The sequence below is a fragment of the Oratosquilla oratoria genome, chromosome 14 (assembly GCF_046742065.1).
Source record: "Oratosquilla oratoria isolate Oo_2021 chromosome 14, ASM4674206v1, whole genome shotgun sequence".
NCBI lineage: Eukaryota > Metazoa > Arthropoda > Malacostraca > Stomatopoda > Squillidae > Oratosquilla > Oratosquilla oratoria.
The window spans coordinates 24,681,227-24,699,639 of NC_134790.1; positions in this window are offsets into that span (position 1 = coordinate 24,681,227).

Consider the following 18,413-nt stretch of genomic DNA (forward strand, 5'->3'; position numbering starts at 1 on the left):
TCCTATCCTTTCCCCTTTCCCTTCATTGTTTTCCATCTTCCAAGTTCAATTCAGAACTGACCCAGTTGCTCCTCCTACTTGCTGATCTCTATAATATTCCCTCCATGCATGCAGGAACACAACTCACGAATACACACATACACACACGCGCGCACGCACACACAAACACGCACGCAGACACCATGTAGGTATGGTTTCCAAGCTGGAACCACACATGGATTTGATTCTGGGTATGATAACGATGGAGCATGGCGGATGTTGCTTCTTGTTTACTACAATTAGGTAAATACGCACGCACGTGGACACACACGCACACACACACACACACACACATGCAATATCACCACAGGATAAGAGATTGAAGACAGTAAGTACTTTCGTATTTTACATTTTCAGACAAAGTAAGGCATTTTTAATCTATCTAACATCAGTACATGCATGCATATACATAAATATATGTGCACACAGTCACATACATATATACATATAGGCCCACAAATGTGGGCGCCACAAGCCCGCCGTTGGGGCTTACGCCTCGTGACTTAACGAGGAGGCGGAGTGTCTCGCAGGATGGTCAACAACTCGTCGGGCGCTTCGAGAGCGCGCCTGACCAAGTTAGCGGCCAAAGCTTCCTCGTCCTGCGAGCCCTCGACGGGTTGTCTTAGCTGCGCTGCGGCAGGACAGTGGACCAAGTAGTGTATAAGTGGCCGACGGGCCCGGAGACCGCAATGTTCGCACTCGTGGCTAATAAGCTCGGGCCGCATCTATTCCAGCGTGCCGTAGCCAAGTTAGAGCCTATGCCACCGGACCTGGTTGGCTCTGGACATTTGGTACTTGCAGTGTAGTGGCTGGTAGTTCGAGGTGGCGGCATACCATCCTGGGGAGGACGTTGCAGGTGACTGTGGGCATCGTGCTAGTTGCACGGGCTGCCGCATTCGTCAACTCATTCCCTCGGACTCTCACGTAACTGGGTACCCAATTCAGCCGCAGATGCCGACCTTCCCTGGCAAGCCTCTGTGTACTGAACTGGATGGAATGTCTCCAGCTAGATGTTGTCGATGGGGCTAGCTTGCTGGATCTTCTGGAGGGAAGATTTTGAGTCCGTGTTTACGATCACCACACCTTCACGATGGGGAAGGGCGTGATCCAGGGCCTCCTGAATGGCAGCTAACTCCGTCTGCAGGGTGGGGCACTGGTCGGGGGTCCTCCATGACATCGTCTCCCCGCCAGTGACGTGACTGCAGCCGCCGCCGTCGTGTCTCGGACAGGGCCCACGGACCCGTCTGTGTAGTACACGGTTCCGCTTGGGATGCTGGCCTATGCCATAGATGCCAATGAGGGCAGATCCAGAACCCACAGAGTTAGATGGTCGTCGTCGAGCAGTGCGTTGGTGGCGTCAGCTAGCCTTCATAGCCAGATGTTGGTGTTGATGAAGTCCCGTCGCTACGGTAGCGTCCTTTTGATTTTGGTTCGTGCAATGGTCACCTTGTCGGAGGACCCTGGCCACCCGGCAAATCACAATCTGTTGGGCCCTGGAGGCCAGAGGAACCGGTCGAATCTCGCTTTGCATTACGGACACACTGGTACAGTGAGGAACTCCGAGCATGGTCCTCATGGCCTAGTTCTAGATGCACTCGATCCTCCTTTGTTGGGTGGGTGACAGAGACTTGCACGACAGAGCTGTAATCAAGCAACGAGTGGACAGCCTGTATGTAGAACAGCCGCAGCACGGAGTATGAGGCACCTAAATGTGTCCTCGTCATTGCCCTCATGACAGTGATTCTCGTCCTCGTTCTCACTAGGTTGGCGACCTGGGTGTTGAAGGATAAACCTTGGTCAACCCATACTCCCAGATACTGGTACGAATTGGTCCAGGCTTGCTGGATGCGGAGATGGGTGTCCGAGGTGGAGGCCTTGAACATTAAGGCCTTGGACTTCTAAGCTATAATCTTGAGGCCCAATTCTTCACACTTGTAAGTGATGAGATCAAGGGCCTCTTGCGTTCTTGCGATCTTACTGCCTCGGGCTCTGCCCGAGACGACGAGGACTAAGTCGTCGGCATAGCTCAGAAGCACCGTGCCACTCCGGGAGGATGGGTTCACCAACTGTTCCATCAGGAGGTTGAAGAGGACGGGGTTGAGGACCCCACCCTGTGGTATGCCGTTCTCTAGTTCACGGTAGACTGAAAGGTGGCTTTGGAATCTGACCAGGGCGCGTCGGTACAACAGATAGTCCTCTATCCAGGCGAGGAGTCGTCCCTGAACACCCCGCTGTACCAGCGCATCTAGGATGGCATGTGCTCTGGCTAGCTCGAATGCTTTCTCCAGGACAAGGAAAACAGCCACGGCAGGGCGGGGAAGGATGTGGCTGCTCCTCCAATCTTTGGCAGAGGGCGGGTGCCTGCCCCCAAGCTGGGTGCAATGGTGGGGGAGCAGGCATGGACCGGGGCTGCTGCTGTTGGGGGAGGGGGGGTCCGTCCTTCCCCTTGAATGTTTCACCTGTCACCGGGGAGCCGTCGGAGGCGTTCTGGGCAGTGAGGATGCCACGCGTGGTGCTTCTTTTGGCAGTTGGGGCACCGAGCTGTGGTGGCCTGGTTCCCTTTATGCCTCGCGATGCACACCTCCGTTGCGTGTGCTTGGCTGCACACTCCGCACCTTGCAGTGTTGTGGCAGCAACTCTGGCACTTGCAGCACCGTATCGGATCTCGGTCGTAGGGCCTTAGGGTGTATTTTTCTCCATAGTCCTAGGTCGAGTTTTTCCGATAGGGGTCCCTCAAGCTCTACCAGAACCTGGGGAGTTGTAGTTTTGTCCCGCGTGCTGCCGAGACGCTTCGCCCTAAAGACGTTGGAGTGGTTCCTCACCGCTTCCAGCTATCTACTCAAAAGCGTTGAACGATGCCCTTCGTGCGCTTGCCACTGAGATCCAGCAGCACCATCTTGGAGGTGGGACCCTGTGCGAGAGCACGCATCCTCAATGTGCTCTCGTCATCCATGGGGGTGAGCCCATATTCACCTTTCAGGTTTGGCCTGATGGCTATGTTTAGTCCTGCGTTGTCTCGCTGGAGGGATAACACCGCCTGATATTATGATAATAATGATAATAATAGTAATAATGATAAATTTATTTGGCAAAGAATCAATATACATGAAGTGCAGATGACAAGAACACATAGTTCGAAATGATAATTGCAAATTGCCGAGGATAACACACAAAAAAAGCATGTACTCGTAAGCTTATTTCCATTGTGGTCCTCAATATTTCCAGTGTGGCTAGTATGTCCGTTGGTCTCCCCGAGCTTGAACTTGTGGCGACCCGTCACGCGAGGGGCGCGTTGCTTTTTGGCAGCGCCGACTATTGTCCATCCGTCGCCTCTATTGCCGTTGCTATTTGGGGGTGGGGTGGGGGCGCTGTCGTCTGCCTCAGTGGTACTCCTTCTGTTGTCGCCGTTGCCATATGTCTCGGTGGAGCCTACGCGCGCAGCCTCTGTGGTGCTCTTTCCGTTGTCGCCGCTAGCACCTTACATAAATATAATGTGAGGTCTGCCCAAGAAATCAATGCTTTGTTTCATTATCAATTATTAGATAACCATCATATTGATTGGTCCAAAGCCATAATCGTAGCAAAAGCAGAGTTGACCTGAGAGAAACGTAATTGAATCATGTTTAATCTCAGGCACTTTTGATAGAAATGTAAACTTAAGCTATGGACATTTCAAATGCGATCAATTGTTAACGGAACTGGGGATGAAATGGTTTCCGCCAGGTCGAAACAAGGGAGGTAAGTCCCCCTTCCCATCTTCTGTACAGTCTCCTCTCCCCCCCCCCTGCAGTTCCCCTATGCCCGCATTCCTTCTGTACTTTTGTATTTAAACACCCTTGTATCTGCCTTACTTTGAAGATGTAATATACGGAAGTACTTACTGTCTACAAGTTTCTCTTCTCCTGTGGTGATATTGCATAATTCGTTTCACGGTGATGTGAAAGCTTGCAAATATATATTCATATATGGTATATATATATTGAGGATTTATGATATATAAGTAGATAGAAATGTTATTTCTTCAACACATATATGAGTCCAAACAGTTCTATTTCAACTTGGATATGTGTTTGAGTTTCAATGTAACCATGTTCATTTCTTTCAATATTTAAGAAATATGTCAGATGCTGAATGTCAATTGAATTTAGGTAAGCCAACTGCCAAGGTATGTGAACCATTCCAAAACCTCAGTGTCCTCGCCACATGCATGGGCAGACTGAACTGTGTCATCCTGTAAACTCCCAAACTCCTGGACTTTGGTCTTGGTTCAGGAGACCTGAGACCAAGTGGTCTACCCTCCCTGTCCAGTGACTCAAGGCCTGCAACCAGAACCTCCAACGACTCCTCTAAGACATCAGCAGCAGCAAAAACAAGGTCAGTGACCTTTGTGTTGCCAATAGATGCTCATCGACAACTCTGTCTAATATCCGATCCATGCAGGTGTTGAAAAGTGTTAGGGTAAGGAACACGCCTGCCTCACCTCTGAATTAACAGGAAAGAACTTGGACACGCCTCCTCCCTACATTACAGCGCTCTCTGTCCCAAGGCATGAACTAGATATCAAGTCAGTAATTTTCGCAGGAATCCCACGATCTCACAGAAGATTCCAGAACACCCCATGATATACCGAGTCAAACACCTTCTTGAAATCAACACAAACTGCAAGAAACCTCTGTTGAAACTCACGTCGGCGCTCCACAAGAAAACGAAGCGCTAGGATTCGATCAGTTGTCGACTTACCTGACGTGAACCCAGACTGGTCAGACATTTGAAACTTTACTTGATGTACAGAACACGAACCCGTATCAGCAACAGACGGGCAAGCACGTTACCTGGCACACTGAGCAGTGTAATATTGTGGTAGTTGTTGCAGTATTACCGGTCCCCTTTCCATGTCCAGATATGAACGATCAGACCCTTTTTCCAGTAAGAGGGTATGATAACTGCCAGACGGCAAACAGTACCGCATACAACCTGTGGATCATGGTCTCACCACCAGCTTTCATCAACTCCGTACTGATGTTGCAGATGCCAGCTGCCTTTCCACCCTCTGTCAAAGAGGGTGGAGATTCGTCCATCGGTGGATCGGCAACCGCCACCCAAACACCATCGAGTGGATGCTGTCCATTTGGAGGGTCGCCCATGAGAAACTGATCATAGTACTTGGTAAAGGGACTCCACCATTTCACATCTGATACTGACTGTCCATCATCTGTACGAACTGTACTCCTATGGGTCACATATTTGGAGTGGAATTTCGTCATGGCTCGGTAAGCAGGTCTGAGGCCTATGAATGTATAGATAAATGAATAGATAAGTAAATAAGTACATGAATGAATAAACAAAACAGGATCAATAACAGACGCACCAAAACTAGGAAGATCAAAAATAGAGATATGTGGAAAACAAATTAACATTCCCGTCGTTTGGTGTGGAGGAGTTTCCTTATTTGGTACGATTAGTTGATATTCTTGAACAAATCACCAAGAAATTTATCTAGTCTAGAAGACAGTGTTCTGCCTGAATTGGCAAATTTGGATAATTTCAGTTAAATTATATATTTTGGATGTAAGGTGCAGTTCTTCATTATGGTAGGAATATAAGATTTTTATTTATTCATTTATTAATAAAAATTACTTGATTCCACTTTATTTGATTTTATATTATATTATTTACTTATGCATTTATCTATTCTTATTTATCTATTCATTCATTTCATTTATTTATTTTATTCATTTGTTGACGCATTGCTGAGTGCCCTCCAAGATCGGAAGCCATTTGGGTCACATCCCCTCCTAGCCTTCCTTACATACAATTTCCCTTCTTTCAATGTCCTCATTTTCTTTGTTTTTTCTTTCATCCTTTCACTATCGAAAACAGCATGATTTTTTTATGCTTCCCGTCAGGTGGTATTTCATTCAACTGTAGGAAAGCTACAGTCAAATTGTTCAAAGCTATAGACAAATTTGTTCAGCTAAGTATACCTCTAACATGCTGAATATAAAGTTGACTTAATACTCTATCTTCTCTCTCTGTGTTTATCTCTATGCATGTATCTCTATTTATCGCATTAATCTTTTCCTCAGGATGTACCCTCTATTTCTCCACTAATATTTTTCCCTCGCGTCTGTTCGTCCTGCACCTCCGTCTTCCCTACTCCATCTCGTTTGCTCCTCCTCCACCTCTTTCTTTTTACCTCCCACCACCTAAAGTCCTTCATCATCCTACCATCACCCCCATCCACCCTGAACCTGTCGGCAAGCCCATTAGAAACGGTAACCTTGTATTACTTTTGAATCGTACATTTTCCGTCCGCCGCCTCTGCTACGTTGCAAGCGGCGTTGCCACATAAGGCGTGGACGGTGCAACTCAACTGAATTATTATTTGAGTTATTAGGCTGGAAGAAGCTGCACACAGGCATGCAATGTGTTGTTGTACATGTATATACACTTACGTCTGGAAAGAAAGATGTGTACGAAGAACTTTATACAGATTATGTCGTATAAAAAGTAGAAATTCTTGCCGGGTGAATTACATGCTCTAATAAGTATGCTTGGTTTCTCATACAAGCTACATTAGTTTGCATCTTTTGCAAACTTGTAACAAGCGTTTTTATTTGCGTGGAATATTCGCTATGAATATTTCTAGAATGTCATGATAGACTCATTTTTTGTATATATATGTCGTATGTAGCATTAGATTTGCAAGAAAAAATATTCCTTAATATATACCTGTAAAACGTTCATTCACACATGAATTGAGTGTATGCGTGATCAAAACTGTAATTCCACCCAAGTTAGTATGTAGTACATGCCTGAGAAGGATATAGCCAAAATCGAAAAAATAAAAAACGCAACAAAAACAATCCCAGGGTTGTACGGGCCGACCAGTTTCTGCTCGGTATCAATCTGATGCAATGCCGGATTCTAATTTCATGAACCCCTAAGCTTGGCGGACATTATTGGAACTTAAGCCCGATAGCAAAAAAATAATAAAGTAAGATTAAATAGAATAAATAAATAAGTACTTAGGTTTAAAGTATTGCTTTAAATATACATAAAAAAATTAAACTAGATAAATGCATTTGTTACAGAAGTCATAAAACTACATTAAAAAAAAAAGGAAAAAGACAGGGATATCCCCTCCCCCGAAAAATAATCTTGTATATCGTGAATCTCCCTGAAGACAGTGATATCCCTTATTTTTTGCAGTTTATGCTTAGATCTGTTTCTAATCGAATGCAAATCAGTATCGACGTTTCCTACGCTGGGTTTAGCTCTACTCGAAAAATGGCTATCACCAGAAAAAAGAACGTTGATGTAAGAAAAATAAGTCAAAACTAATTAAAAAAACACACTTCAATAAGTTGTCAACCAATATATGAATTGTCAAAAAAAAGTTACATAAATAAACAATAAGAGAAATGCATAAATTAACAAATAAATAATAAATGAATTAGATAACATGATAATGAATAATTAGATAAAATTGAATTAAATAGATTCAGTAACGGACATAGGCAACCAGAGATCAGTAAAAACAGGGCAGAGCGTAGAAAATCATCACAGAGGGAGATGACAGATTAGCAATAGTTTAAATAAACAAACAAAATAGAACATAGAAATATAAATGAGGTAGTATATTACAAGAACAGCTTTGCAAAGATTTATGGAAATAATTACAATTTGGATAATTGATACACTCGATGATGATGGTCAGAATGGACGAAATTAAATTTGTAATTAGTATCATAATGAAAGTGACTAAAGAAATTGTTTTCAGTACAAAATTGAGCAAATAAAGAACAATTCAGCCTAAACAAAAATGTGAAACACAGCTATTGAAAATGAATAAATAAACTAATTAATTAGTGAAAAAATACTAATTCACAGTCTTGGCGTTGTTGTGTGGGAAGAAATATCCTTATCTGTTATGTTTGGTCTTTTTACTGAAAAAATAAGTATTCAAGAAAATTATCTAAAGAAACTAGAAGATATAGGTGGTCTCATCTATTTGGTGGCGTCAACGGAAGCGTACTGGACTCGCATTCGATTAGTTGTAGGTTCAAGTCCCGCGCCTCTTTCTGATTCTCAGCAGTGACGGTTAGTTACATCCTCCCTAGGAGTCTCTTTAAACCCATCTCTTTTTCCCCCCTTTTTCAGACTTCCTCTCCTCACTCCCATCCACACTCACATCACATACTCTTCTAATGATAGATCATTGTCTTGTACCTATACTACCTCAGCAGAACAGTATTTTTTTTTTCTATTTTCCTCTGAAAATCTCCCCTTCTCCCTTTTCATTTTTTTGCTTTCATGTTTTGCTTTATTTTATTCTATCTTATTCTATCTTATTCTTTTTTATTCTATTTTACTCTATTTCATTCTATTGCATTCTGTTTCATTCTAGTATGGCCGAAACCCTCAGCCAGTCTAGCTTTGTTTTCTTCCATAGACATTTTCCGAACATATCCAAGACTCACTTCCTTACAGTAGCGTGGTTACCATAAACGGGGTTGCCTAAAACCATGAGGATTTTTGTCTCGTTTGATATTGCAATACTTTTCTCTGTCTTAAAGCATTTTTCATTTCTACCTTAGCTCTTCTCGTTTCTTAAATTCTATGATTTACTTCCAGTTCGAACGAACACGGAGATGCGCATTTGTATAATCAATAAACTACTTTTTCTTTTAGTAATTATTATATTTATACATTAATGATTTCCTATTTGTCATCTAAAGGAAAAAAAAAAGTAATTATAATTTCATAATTTCCCGTCTAAAATCTGCAGGAAAAAAACAATTTCATTTCCAAATAAATGCTTTTGGAAATGCATTGCACTTCAACGTAATCACATTTCTAACCACGGATATCAACAGTTGCCTTGAATGCTAATTTTTCCTAACTACATCACCGAAGTCCCAATTTCACAACGAAATTATTAACCTTATCTGCACTCTGCCAAATGCCATGGGAACACGCAACAAAAGAACAAATCTTCAACTCATGTATACAATCACAGGAATCGAACAAGTCGTGTGCGTCAGGGCACAAGCAGACAAAATCATTGACCGATACAAAAACTAATCGATGGATAATTCCAAGACCAAGACTTAAATGGCTCCAGACCAGCTCAACATGCATATGCAGTCGAGTTGGTACAGGGGAATATAATAAAGCATTGAACCGCCCAAAGTCACACCTAACGTATGTAGTACCTCATATCCTCATTATGGTCCATTTTCATGATAATGAAATCTTTTTTCTCTATAAGTACTATACAGTAATGTAGTGATAATTATCAAGTACATATTAAATTAATTTAGGGGAATTATAAACAATATAGCTCGCCAAAAATATTATGTCAATTCTATAAACAATGTAGCATATACCAGAAACTAAGAAAATTGAAAGCAAGGAAACGAACAGAAAATGATACATGTGTAACAAAACGAAAAAAAAACAGGATAGAATAATACATTTATGAGATATAGTCTAGCAGCGAAAATTGATGGGGCAACTAGATCATGCCGCTCGCAACAGGCGTGGGCCATAGTATATTTCCAACTCTTATTTTCATAACCGACACGAACGCGAACCGATCGATAAGTATGGCGGACCATGTAACGCCACGCCATCCCTGCTGGGCGTCTGCACAAGGCAAATATTATGCATGGAATAATGTACCCCGTTCAGTAGTTCAGCCACCTCATCACCAGAAGAATTTATTCAGCTAAAGAAAAGCCCATTCATCTTATATTGGGCATAGAAATTCTCGAGTAAAGTGGCTATTTTTCCTTCCACATCCTACCTCCAACCTCCGATATCTGCCAGTACTGCCGACACCTTCTAGTGGATACGTTTGTTTACGACCTCCAGCTCCAGCAACAATGGCCGACCTCTTCTGGACGAAGAGGCTGTCGGCGTAGCACTGTTATGTTTTCACTGGAATGAGAGTAAAGACAAAGAGGCGTGTCTGGAAGCGGCAGTTGTTAGTAAGGACAGATCACTTTGGAGTTTCCAAAGAAGGGTTCCCGACTTTTTTGTTCCTATGTACCCCTCAGGTATTTTTTTTTTTTTTTTATAGATCCCCTTGTCCCCCTAAGATAAGGGGGGGAACGATGTAAATGGTATCTTTATATTATTCTGTTATGAAACCCCCTATGTATAAACTGCATAAGAATCTCATTGGTGATAGCATCAATAAACTAAACTCAGGTAATTTGTAAAATATTTTGATTCATCACATACATATATTTTTTAATAATTATCCGTAATGATTTTCATTAGTACCCACAACTAATCAAAATAATGTAACCAAAACTAATGGTATTCACCCTACTCTTGATATAATTTAAGTAAAAGCTTTGCTTACTTAAGTGAGAAAAAATGTAGGGTCTGAATATATATATATATATTAAATACACATATATATTTTTTTTCCACCACAATTCACTTTTAATTCCATGCCATCGCAGTCGTGCCTGACGAGGAGCTCAGTAGAAGCATATATGAGGAAACTGATACGTGGTCGAGCTGGGAACTCGAACTCAGCTCGGACGTAACAAAGTGTCAGTGACTTAGCCCATTGCGTTAACGCAATGCTTCTATCGAGCTCCTCGACAGTCTCGACTGCGATGGCATGGAATTAAAAGTGAATTGTGGTGGAAAAAATGTTAATCTGTTCACTGGGAACCATTCAGTGTTTGAATATATATATATATGTCTATATATATATATATATATATATATATATATATATATATATATACTGTATACATATATATATATATATATATATATATATACATATATATATATATATATTATATATATCATATATATATATAAATTGATATATATATATACGTATATATATATATATATATATATATATATATATATATATATATATATATATATATGTATTTATATATGACGGTATACATAGTAGTCCGACACCACAATCCCACCAACTGGGCAAGGGACGCGGGTCGGTAGACAGAGACCTGTAATTAATTAATTAATTAATTAATTGAAAATAAATAAAATGAAATAAAATGAATAAGATAAAATAAAATGAGTTTCTTAAATCATGTATTGAAGATGAGTAAGAATGTAGAATTAATGAGAAAACTTACGTGAGTGTGGAATTTGGAACCTGCCGGACAAAAGATCATCGGACGTTTGACCAAATTGAAGATTGTAGATTGAGAGAAGCGAGTAAATACCTTGGTGGATTAAAAAGTGTAATGAGAAATAGACATTTGGGAATGGATGCTAAGAGGAGATTGTACAAAGGAGTGATTGTACCGACAGCACTGTATGGGGCAGAAACATGGAACATAAGAGAGGAAGAGAGAAGGAGTTTGAATGTATTTGAGGTGAGATGTCTGAGAATTATGATAGGGGTTACTAGGCTGGATAGAGTGAAAAATGAGGAGGAGAACGGGGGTGGAAAGGGAGTTGTGAGATAGGGTGGATGAAAGAGTATTAGGATGGTTTGGACACATGGAAAGAATGAGTGAAGAAAGACTAATAAAAGAGGTGTGGAAGGAGTGAACATGAGGGGGCGTCCTAGGATGAGATGGATGGATGGGGTAAAAGGGGCTTTGGGGAAGAGGGCAATGTCTGTTGAGGAAGGACAGAAGACAGGGGTGAATGGAGAATGGTTGTATATGGATGATGTTGTGATGCATGAGGTGGAATGGGTGGGGGATGAGGGAGTATGTGTGAGAAAAATTTGACGCAGCCCGAAGGGATTTCTCCCCGTCTTCTCCTTTTCTGCACGAGGGGATGGAGAGGGGCTCGCCGATTTTATGAAGCGGCCTTGCTGTGGATGTGCTGTGTCTTGCGACACTGCCTCTGGCCCAAGGCACTGGACAAGATGCAGGGATTACCCGTCAATTAGGAGGTGCCAAGATAAAAGGGTGGAGGAGAGTGGAGTGTGATGGGGATGGAATGGGTGGGAGTGGTTTTTATGTCTTTGTTTTTTGGCTACCTCCCTTAAAAAAAAAACCTTTGATATATATATATATATATATATATATATATATATATATATATATATATATATTATATATATAGGCGGAAATCACAAAGAAAAACAATAAATTATAGACCGAGCGCTTTCGTCTATTCAGACATCTTCAAGATATATCAACAGAAGAAACAAAAGTAAACAATATATATATGTATATATATATATATATATATATATATATATATTCATACACACACACACACACACACACACACATTTATACCAATGTGTATAGACTCTATCCTCGAAGCTCTCTTCATAAAAGTATCACCCCCCAATCTAAATACACAAACCACGGATCTAGAGGCTCTCCCTTGTGTAAGGAGACCTACGGTCCCTGGACGACGGAGCGAGAATGATGACGTCACACATCAGCCGAGAAATGAGGAAGTAGCACAGTCCGGATAGTGAAAACATGCAGCATGGGTTCTAACCTTTCCCCGGTGTTGGCGAACCTATACATGGAATACTTTGAGTGCGTACTAATACCTAGTATCAAACCAGCCGACATGTTCTGGTTCAGATATTTAGATGATGTTTTCACTATCTGGGATGACAAATGGGGCTCTTTCAATGTTTTTCTTGATAGTCTTAACAATTTAGCACATAATATTAGATTTAAAGTAGAATGGGAAATTGAAGGAAGAATACCTTTTCTTGATATTTTAGTGATCAGATGTCCAGATAATTTGTCCTTTACAGTATACAGGAAGCCTACTCATACGGGCAGTTATTTACATTTTTTCAGTAATCATCCGGATAATATAAAATATAGTGTTGCCTCGGGCCTTTATTTAAGAGCTCTTCGGATTTGCAGCCCGGAATTTCTCAACTCAGAAATTGAATCAGTGCGCACTCAATTATTAAAAATAGGCTACCCAGACTGGTTTCTGACAAAAGCCCTCAGCAAAGCCAAAACCAGTTATTTTAGAACAAACAATTCCAACACAAAATTTGTCTGGGAAAAATCAAATATCAAACTCCCTTATAACGAATCCATGCATGCCGCATCTAAATTATTACCTAGGAACCAAATCAAGGTCACTTTTAGTTACCCAAATAATATTTTTAAAAAAGTAGTAAATGTCCATCATAGAACATCCAATAAGGACATATCTGGAGTATACAAGATACCATGTCTCGACTGTGATAAAGTGTACTGGGGACAAACGGGACGTGATCTACCCACTAGGATCAAAGAACATAAAAATTCTTTACGATACGGCCAAGAAAACTCCGCTGTATTCCTCCATTCTAGCCTTTTACATCACAGAATAGATTGGAGGAATGCAGCTACAGTGTACAATTCAAATTGTAGTTTCAAAAGAAAAATTATTGAGTCCTCACTAATAAAAAAGTTTCCTAATTATAATACATCCAAAGGTCAATGGTCACCTGATGCTATAACTAGTATGGCGGTTGACAAGTTCATCTCTACAGGACGTAACGTCCGACCTCACTCGGGGCAAGTGACCTGAGGCTTACTGAGTCCCCCAATGCTCCTTCCTCCTCTGTATATAACCTCTTGTCTATGTACCCTATAATTGTAACTGCTGAAGAGGACCACAGTCAGTGGTCGAAATATACGGTTTTACTTTGTATTTCAGCTTATCTTTCTCCGAGAGTGGGTTTAAGTTTTATTTTATTCGTGTGTTACGACACCTACGTTACTTGATATACATATATATTATATATATATATATATACATATATATATATATATATATATATATATATATATATGCAAGGTAACCACTTAAGAAAACAAACAAACGCTTTCGTATATTACATCTTCGTATTTTACATCTGAAGATGTAATATACGAAAGCGTTTGTTTATTTTCTTAAGTGGTTACCTTGCATTTATAAAACACACGTTCCTAGTGTTCTTATTGCATATATATATATATATATATATATATATATATATATATATATATATTTTTTTTTTTTTTTTTTTTTTTTTGAACCACAAATCCATGCCATCGCAGTCGAGACTGAAGAATTGCTCGATGGAGGCATCCGTTGGAAATTGAAACGTGGACGAGCCAAGGATTCGAACCCAGCTAACCCGTAACATAGTTACAGTGACTTAAATCAATACACTATCAAGAGAGATATAAGTTGAGTACGACTTTTCATAGCGGAGGTGGGTTGAACGCGATATTTCGTGTAGGTGTATATAATTCGAGCATACAAATATAAGAGAGTCGTACTCAACTTATATCTCTCTTGATAGCGTATTGGTTTAAGTCACTGTAACTTTATTACGGGTTAGCTGGGTTCGAATCCTTGGCTCATCCACGTTTAAATTTCCAACGGATGCCTCCATCGAGCGATTCTTCAGTCTCGACTGCGATGGCATGGATTTAAAAGTGATTTGTGGTTGAAAAAAGATATTAATGGATCACTGGGAACCATTCAGTGTATATATATATATATATATATATATATATATATATATATATATATATATATATATATATATATATATATATATATATATATTCCTATACATATACATATATTGTTATACGTACCATTTCACCAAATGGTAGCTCTGAGCTAAATTTGTTTACATTAGATTTAAGTTACGTATCTCACGCGGGAGCTGGGAAGTGTGTATGTGTGTGTGTGTGGGGGGGGGTTACTGAAGTCGTCGCCGCTTCAGATTTGTCCGTTGTTTAAAATCCCAGAAAGTGTCTTGATGATCTGAATGCGTATTTACCTAGTTGTATTTACCTGGTTGTATTACACGGGAAGGGAGCTATGCTCGTAATGACCCCGTCTTTGTATCTTTCAGCATCAAGTTTTTTCTTAAAATTTTGAATAGTATTTGCACACACTGTTTCTTTATCTAAGTTATTCCATATATCCAGCACTCTGTGTGGGAAGCTATTCTTTTTCCGATCTCTTCTATAGTTATCCTTTTTGAGTTTCTCTTCATGACTTCTTGTTTTTTCATTGCCATTTTTTAGTAAATCATTCCTGTCAAGGATTTCTATTCCTTTCATGATTCTATATATAGTCAGTAGATCACCTCTTTCTCTTCTCTGCTCTAGTGTTGGTAGTTCCAGTTTCGATAATCTTCGTATGTTAAATTGGAAAGAGCTGGTGCCAACTTTGTTGTTGCTCTCTGTATTCTTTCTATGTGTGTGTGCTTGTGTGTGTGTGTGTGTGTGTGTGTGTGTGTGTGTGTGTGCGTGTGTGTGTGTGTGTGTGTGTGTGTGTGTGTGTGTGTGTGTGTGTGTGTGTGTGTGTGTGCGCGTACATGTGTGTTTACATATACATATTTAAGAACACAGACATTACACATTTATATGTGTGTATGTGTCTATATTTGCATACTTACAAGTGTAAGTAGGACACAACTATTTACATGTGTGTGCATATATGTTCATACTTGCGAGTGTAAATATTCGAGTGTGCGTTTGGGCGGACGTGTGTGCATTTATGTTTAATGCAAGTGTGCATCTAACCTTCCAGTTTTTATCCAGTCCACTGATTTCCAAGAAAAGTTTATGGGGAGGGAGGAGGAGGGGGAGAGGGTAGGAAGGGAAGGGGTTGGGGGAGGGTACACAGTCTTCTTGCATAAGCAGGAGAATCTTGATAAACAGCTTTGTACTACAACTTTTATTTTTAGCCCACAATGTAACTTTTTTTTCTCAAGTTAATCGAAAAACATTCATAATCAAGGGACTCAATTTGGTTTATTATAATATTTGCTAGATTGTGCGTTTCATTATTATTTGGCGCAGTTTTGCTCCGTCGGGTGAATGTCGATCACACACACACACGTACACGCACGCACACACACACACACGTACACGCACGCACACCCACCCACCCACACACACACACACACACACACACACACACACACACACACACACACACACACACACATACACACACATAGAACGCAGTGCCCAAGAGTTTTGCTCCTCTCCTGTATACTACAAATAGGTACAATTAGGTAAATACACACATACACATACACGCGCACACCCGACGGCGCAGTGGTAGCGTTCGTAACCGTTACTACAGTGGTCCGAGTTCGAATCCCGTCCATGGGCTGTAATAATTTCAATATTACTGTGGTACGAGTCGTTACTCCAATTCTCGTGGGCGGGGAATTGTGTGTGTGTGTGTGTGTGTGCGTGTAAGGTGCATTACCCATAGATCGGTCATATATAAGCTCTGAGCTCTCTTTCGGGGGGGGGGGATAGCTGTCGATCAAGAGTCCAACACATGGTCCAAGACCATGGTGAATCACACACACGTACGCATATACACAAACGCTCATTTCTTGTATACGACATTAAGATAAACGAAATTAGCTAAATGCACATACGGGGTTAAAACAGAACACACACACACACGAACACACGCACATGCCCACACGTAAACAGAGAAACTGAGAGAGAGAGAGAGAGAGAGAGAGAATGGTCTAAAATTAGGCTGAAAAGTAATCAAGGAAAAAATCAACGGAAATTCTTTCCAAATTTTTTGCAGGAATGAAATATTTTGAATAACTATTTACAAACATAAGAGTGGCCATTCCACTGCATGGGCGAAAATATGATAAGGAAAAACAAAAAGAAAAGAAAAAGGGAAACTTGACTCGCCCTAAATTGGAATATGCTGCGGTAGCGTCGTCAAAACACACAATTAGGCCCGTGGTCACTGCATGGACGAGACGACAAAAAAAAAAAAATCTAATCTGGCTTGGATTGAAGTACACAACACAGGCATTGTCATAAAAATTATGATGATAATAATAATAGTAACAAGATGAAAATTGAATAATGTAATAATAAAACATATGTAGAGAAAATTCAAAGCATCAAATAAGATGGCCCCCGATTCCAGTTGATCAAGCAAAGAAATATATGGAATTAGTCTGCCAACATTAGAAGTAAGAAGATAAAGAGGGGATACGTTATCAGCATTCAGAGCAATGAAATGAGAGAAAATAATCGACAAAATAACTCTTAGAATGGGATAAAAAAAAATAAACAGAAGACATAGAAAGAAACCGAAGAAGACAAATGTTTGAAAGATATTAAGAAGTGTTTTTATTGAATATATATTTAAACTAGATATATGTTACGTTAGATGCATATTTACTGATCTGCGAGCTGACGTGGAAGAAGAAAATGATAATAATAATACAACCAAATAACATTGTTGAATTGAAAGGTAATTTGACCTATGGAAACGAAGGGACGGGTAAACACACACACACACGCACACACACACACACACGCACACACACACGCACACACACACACACACAAACACAAACACACACACACAAACCCGTGTATGTATATATGCCCTTGTTGGCTGAGCGTAGGCCTGTTTGTCATTTGCTTCATAATCTCAGACAGAATAATAGTCACTAATTGGAATATTCGTCTTCAAATATTTGCTGTTCAGTGGCACAAGGTAATTATTGAATTCAACTCACAAGTTTTTTTTTTCTGGCCGACTATGTCTTAAGATGATGATGATGATGATGATGATGATGATGATGATAATGATGGTGGCGGAAATTGAGTGAATTTCTATTGTTTTATTTTCTTAAAGTTGTTGGCAATATTGTGAACTGTGGCAATTTCCATTATGTCACCATTGTAAATTTTTGTTAGCACGGCTATGATAAATATATTTAATATTCGAAACGTAACATCGAACAAGACTGTTTCTTTGTATGAGATTTCATAGTCAGTACAACTGAGCATCAACAGAGATACAATTAGAGTCAGTGTTATTATGGTAATTGTTGTAATTAAGCCAATTAACCGGTGGGAAAAAATGTTTTCGCTTCTGTACCGACATCGTCATCTTTCTTGTTACAATTGGCATCTCTTCCAGGAGGAAAATTGCCACCGTTATTTCCTTTTGTTTTATTCTATCTTATTTCTTTGTCTACTTGTTTTGATTTGTTTGTTTATTTGTGTATTTATTTATCTATTTGTTTGTTTATTTATTCAATTTTATGTTTCACTGTTTCTTATAAATATTTTCAGGAGCATCAGTGATATTATGAAGTCGTCACTACAGATTCAAAGTTGTCGACATTCTCACATTTGATAATTATTTACACGCTAGATTGTTACTGTGACAAATAAACCTTAACTTTATTTATTATCCTTTGATTTACGATCACAAGTCTAAAACAACAATCACAATTGTTATAACTGTAATCAATTGTCATATCCTTCCATGTAATGTTCAATCTAGGATTCTAGGAGGAAATGGTGACATTGGGTGGGTGGTGGGGTAAAAGAATAGGGTATGTAAGGTATAAAAATATATATGAGAAT